This window comes from Hydra vulgaris, chromosome 01 (assembly GCF_038396675.1).
Source record: "Hydra vulgaris chromosome 01, alternate assembly HydraT2T_AEP".
Lineage (NCBI taxonomy): Eukaryota > Metazoa > Cnidaria > Hydrozoa > Anthoathecata > Hydridae > Hydra > Hydra vulgaris.
Genome location: NC_088920.1, coordinates 26,070,001 through 26,077,003, shown reverse-complemented (window position 1 = coordinate 26,077,003; position 7,003 = coordinate 26,070,001).

Sequence of the window (7,003 nt, the reverse complement as noted above, 5' to 3'; positions counted from 1 at the left end):
AATATATTGATATTGATATATTAAACTTTATGTTTTTCTGTTCAAGTATTGAGGTTTAGGTTTTGCAACACAATGACTTCATTACTTCATGAAGTCGTTACATTGAAAAAAACAAACTTCAATTTTTGTTGTTTTTGTTGGTTTAAATTTAGAAATATATATATATTTAAAATTTTTAATTAAATAAAGTTTAAATCTTTTAAATGGTTTATCGAAGCTCAGGAGTTTGCTTACATATGTTTATTTTTTTTCCAAATCTGAGCCTCCATATGCTTAAAAGCGTTATGCTTATAAAAAAACAAACATGTAAGTTTGATTCTATTTTTTTTTAGAAATCATAAAAAATAATATTTTTTTAAACATAAAGTGTTAAGAAAGTTCTTATAATATATATATATATATATATATATATATATATATATATATATATATATATATATATATATATATATATATATATATATATATATATATATATATATATTTATATATATATATTATTATTTTATTAAAATTTATAATCTATAGCACAATCAAAATGTCTGAAATATATGACTTCAAATCATTTACTTTCAATTTTTTAGAAATAAGACACTACTTATGTGATGAAAACTTAGATCTAGATATTAATTATTTCAATGACATTATTACGTTTTGTTCATATTACTAACAAATTAAAAGAATAAAAAAAAAATAAAAAAAAATACGAAAAACAATTATGGTGATCAAATAAGACTTCTTCATATAAATATCAGAAGCCTAAACCGTGATAATCTTCTTGACTCTTTGCAATGAAACGAGCTTTGAAATGAAACGAGCAATGAAACTTGCAATGAAAGTTCGAAACGAGCTTTGGACATATTTTCGCGTCAAGGTAAGGAAGGAGGCGTGAACTTTCTGGTTAAATGCACATCCGCGGTGCTCTGTGACAAGACCGTTAGGTCTTCTTGGGGCACCTAAATAACAGTATAAAAAAAAAAAAAAAAAAAATGACATCGCAAATATTGGACCCTTTTTTCAATTGAAAAAAGCGTCCACTATTTGCGATGTCGTTTGATCAAACGGTTGAAAATAACTTTTTGAAAGGAAAAGAGTAAAAGGGAAAAGAAAACATTTATAAACTAAACAAAAAATAAAATCAACAAAAAAGAAGTATAAATTAATGTTTTAAAAGAAGAAAAGAAAAAGAGATATCTAAAAAAAATAAGTAATGAAAATAGAAGTTAAAAAAAACGCTAATGAACTAAATAAATAAAAAGAATGGCAAAGAAAGAAAAAAAAACTATTTAAACATCGGAACCTCAATCGGCAAATCAAGATCAATTTTTTTATATATTTCTTTAGTTTTCTTTCATATATTTATTAGGATTATTTATTTTAATATTTATTAGGATTTTTCTTCAGTTTTTTAGCGTATATAGTTTTACTTTTTTAGTTATTATCTATTTTTAGTGATATATAAATTTTTTATACAGTTATATATTATTTGTTTTTATTTTCTTTTTAGCCATTTATTTTATGTTTTATTCTACTGTGTATTATTATTATTATTTTTAATCATAAGTTTTTGTTTTTTTTGCCAAAGGTAATTTTTTATAATGTTTGTTGTAACTTTTGTTTTGTTTTGATTTTCTCAGTGTTTTTCTGTTTATATTGTATTTATTTATTTGGTTTTAATATTTGCAATATATTCTGATTATGATATTATAACAAATATGATTATATTAATATATTTAGTAAATCTTTATAATTTTTTTAGCAATAGTCGTTTTTACGTCATCGTTAGTTGTTACGTTTTGTCATTATATTACTGTTTGTAACTGTAACTTTGTATGAAAAAGCGATTGCTGTATGGAAAGTAATCCCAATTTATTTAAATTATTATAATTACTTTATTATTATTATTATTATTATTATTATTATTATTGTTATTATTATTATTAATTTTATTATTATTATTACTAAGATTAATAGTATATAAATAAACTATTTTTTTAAGGTATTTACTTGAGATTAGTATTTCAATACTATTTGTAAATAAATAAATTATTTAACTGAAAACTGGATAACCGAAAGAGATTTAAATTAAAGAAAAGTATAGCGCATTATATTAGGAATGATTTAAGTGTTTCTGACGGCGAAAAAAAAATTTTATTCTATTAAAAAAATCCCCCTGAGAAAAAATCCCCCGCAAAAAATAATAGATGTTGTATTGAAATTGATAGATCGCCTGCCCAAACCAAAATCCTCAGTCAATGTATATACACTCCTTGCATGTTCTACCTATTTGTCAATTGATGTATGTACACTCCTTGTAGAAATGAAGGATTAAGGTTTTGTTTGTATTATAATATGTATATATAAAATATTTATATAATAAACAGCTATTATATTAGCTATTATATAGTTTATTTTATGCGCTGTAAAAAAAATCCAGGAGGATTTTTCCCGGGGGGTTTTTTCCTGCTACCAGAAATTCTAAACAATCAATCGAAAAATATTTTACTAAGCTGTTGCTAAAGGCTTCCGAACGGTGTGGCCGAGAACATGAGCATGTATTTTGAAGAAAACCTTTTCAAAAAAGGCATCCTTGAAAAGAAAAAGAATTTAATTGCTGGGGATTTCAATATGAATTGCATCCATTATTCTAGGGCTGTAAAGTTAAAAACTTTTATGATTCTATTTTTAAATAGGAGCCATTCTTTTAATAATATCAATCAGAGTAACTTCAAAATCAGCTACTTTAATTGATAACATCCTAACAACAGATATTTTTAACAGTGACTTGAATAAAAAGGTATCTTAAAAATAGACATATCTGACCATTTCCCCATCTTTTTTACCATAAACGTCAGCTCTAAAATTATGAGTAAAATAAACATAAATTATAGTTTATACAATTATAACCAAAATTATAACCAAAAAAACGTTTAAAAACGTTTTAAAAATAATTTTAAACACTGTTATCATGACTCCATTGGAAGAACATCGACTTAAATAATAACGCAAACAACATTTGCGAAAATTTTTTAAAAACATTTTACTCTGTTTTATGATGCTAATTTTCATATAAAAAAACAATAAATTAAAAAAACATTAATTTTTCCTGGGTAACCAAAGGTTTAAAAAAATCATCAAAAGTTAAGCGGAAATTATACATAAAATATCTAAAAAACAAATCATTCGCCAATGAGAAAATATACAAAGACTACAAAAATCTTTTTGAAAAAGTTTGAAAAATCTTTGAAAAACATTACTATTCTAAACTTCTTAATAAAACAAAAAATAATTGTAAACGCTTCTGGGAAATAACAAAAGAAATTACCGGTAAGTCGAAATTATGCTCAGGTTCCCTGCCACACATGATTAAAGTGTGGCTGGGAACCTGAAATAAAATAATAAAAATCAAAACTAGCATTCGATTTTTTATTTCAAATGAGAAAAGCTGGTTTGAATGAGAAAAGCTGGTTTGATCGATACCATCTCATAAGTTTGGTGACTGTATCCATTCCAATCCAACAACGCAATATTACAAATTTAACTTCCCAAAAACACATCGCGATATCACAAATTAAAGATCCAAATAACACAACGCAATAAAATATCCTAACAAGTTACATATTTAACATTTATAATTAAAAAAACTAGTTTTATACACAATTTTTTATAAAGTTTTTTTAAATTAACAACTTTGTAAAAAAAATATAGCACTTGGTGAATAATATTAGTGCTAAATTTGATCATTTTATTCAATACTTTGCTAATTTTAGATTTCAACAAAATGTGTAATTTCAAAGCTCTTGTTTTACAAACAAATTATTTTAGCAGATTTTTTTTTTTTTTTTTCTCTGTAAGTTTGCCGTCAATACATATTTATAAATTTCATATTTAAAATTTAACAATGGCTGGGGCAAGAAGACACATTTGTCTTGTCACCAAGCCCCTAAAATTAAATCAAGCCCCGTAAATAATATATCCACATCATATACACACATACGGTTATGCAAATATATGTCATTAAATGCTATACATAAAAATTAAAAGAAAATAAATAAATAAAAAATAAAAAAATAATAAATAAGCAATTCCGATATTAATATGGATATAAATATCGATATTAATATCGATATTAATATCGATATAAAAGATCACAAAAAAGTAAAAAGTAAAATAAAAAATCTTTCAAATAAATTTAAAAAACAAATAAAAATAGAATATTGTATTAAGAAATATATTATTTAGAATTTAAAAGAATTTAAAAAAACATATGTACATTTTTGTATTGTAATAAAAATGAAAAGTAGAATAAATAACAATTCATAAACTTAAATCTTTCTATATAACATGAAAATATACAACAAACTATTTTGATGACCCATTTATAAATATAGCTCTAGAAAAAGTCTTCTATGTTTACATTAAATAAAATTAACTCTTTTAGTTTTAATTTGAAATTGTTTAGAGTTTTTCAAGCGTTAATCTCGTTATTAATTAGTATATTCCATACTTGAAGCCCCCTAGTGGTAATAGAAAACTTGGTGACTTCATAGTAATTTTTATCATGAATATAATTATTGATTGAATATTTAGTAGGGTATTTGTGCTGTATTTTTTTAAATAAGGTTTTGAATATCTTTGGGATCGTTTCATTATTGACTTTGTACATAAAAATTAAAATGTGATAGATATTGATTTGATAAACATTCAGTATTTTGAGATTTTTAAACAATGGTTGTGAAGGCGAGAGACGGTGTGCATTGGATATTATTCTAATTGCATGTTTTTGTTTGTTGAGAAGTTTTTAATTTTTGTTTTATTGGTGCTGCACCAAGCAGTATTAGCATAATTGAGAAAACAACAAATAAAAGAGAAATAGACGTATTTTAAGCATATTAGTTCAGGTAAGGTTTTACCTTATAAAGTATACCAATATTTTTAGAAATTTTATTTTCGATTAGGTTTATAAGATTTTTCATAGTGACATTTTCATCAAGGAGAACGCCTAGAAACTTCATTGTTTTTTCTCTTATTATATTAAAATATTGTGTTTCCCAATGCTAACATTTGGAAGTTGTAAGGGAATTTTGTCGCTTTGATGAATTCGATGAAAAAAGGTATACTTAGTTTTGCTTAAGTTTACTGATAGTTTATTAGTATTAAACCATTCAGTTATTTTCAAAAGTTCTTTGTTGACTGTTTCAAATAGCGATATTATATCACTATAGGAATAAAATAAATTAGTGTCGTCAGCAAATAAAATCGAGCCTAAAATATTAGAAGCTTTATTCAGGTCGTTGATGTATATTAAAAACAAAAGCGATCCTAATATGGATCCTTTTGGAACTGCACAAGTGATTATCTCAATGTCGGCCTTTCCAACATCATACGAAACGTACTGTTTTCTATTAGTCCGATAGTTTTGAAACCAAGCTATATTAGTAGTTTCATAATTTTCTAATTTTTTTAATAGAATAGTATGATCGACAGAGTCGAAGGCTTTGCTAAGATCTATAAAAATACCTAATGTAAACTTATTTTTATCAAACGCCTGAAAAATATCATGAAGTTTAAGAATAGCATAATCAGTAAAATGAGCTTTTTTGAACCCAAATTGTTTGTTGTAAAGAATATTATTTGTTTCTAAAAAAGTGAATAACCTATTGTACATTATTCGTTCTAGTATTTTAGAGAAGCAAGGAAGAATGGAGATAGGTCTATAATTAGAAACATTAGAAGTATCTCCCGATTCAAAAACTGGAATAACTCATGCAATTTTAAAATTTTCTGGAAATACTCCTTGCTTTAATGAAAGATTAAAAATATGCAATAATGGTGTTGTTATATAAGGTATAGATTTGATTACAATGTTACTACTTATTTGATCTACCCCTAGTCCTTTATTACCCCTAGTCCTTTATTGGGTTTTAAAAAATGAACTGCATTTAATAACTCATCTTCAGATATTTTATCGTTTTTCATTGTTGTTTTGTTATTTAACTGGTCAGTTAAATAGGACTCGACGCTAAATTTACCAGATTTTAGCTTTGGGGCTAAATTAAATCCTGTGCTTACAAAAACCTGATTAAATGTTTTAGCTATTGATAATTCGCTATATATATCTATATCATTAGATTTAATTGGTTTTGGAAGGCAATTAGGCAATTTTTTTTACCAATTAGTTCTTTAATGACATTCCAGGTTTTCTTACTGTCGCCTTTAAATATTTATAATTGGTTAGTATAATATATTTTCTTAGAACGATTTATAATTACGTCAAAAATAACTTTGTATTTTTTATATTTGGATTCATATTCAAATGTTTTAAGAAATTTTTTATACAAACGCTGTTTTTTTTTGATGATTTTAATATTCCTGTATTTTTGAATTTCGTGGATAACCATCCACGAAATTCAAAAATGTTTTGGTATTAACAACTTTTGTTATCTCCGGAAATGCATTATTATAATGCTTTTGAAATGTTTGAAGAAATCTGTCATATGCTTTGTTAGTGGTTTTTATTTTTATGATTTGGTTCCAGTTTTCAGAAAAAATATTAATAGAGACGTCATTAATTATTCGCTTTGTTATTTTCACTTTTTGAGATATAGGTTTAATATATTTTTTTGTTGTAATAAGTATTGGAAAATGATCCGATATATCAGATACAACTCTTCCAGTTTTAGTTATTGTGTTTGTAAACTCGTTTGTTATAATTTGGACAGTTGAGGTTGCACTATTTTTTGTGATTCTAGTTGGTTTATTAATGGTTGGAATAAATCCATTTTGAAATACTAAATTAAGAAAATTTCTGACGTTTTTATTTGAGTCATATTCTAGCATATTAAGATTTAAATCACCCACCAGGTAAACGTTTTTACCACAAACATCTTTATTTGCAAATAAACTTTTTAAGTGTTTTTCAAAAGGTTTAATATTACCAGAAGACGGCTTGTATAAAACATGCACTATTTTGTTTTTTGTGGTTTTACTTGTTGGCCATGTT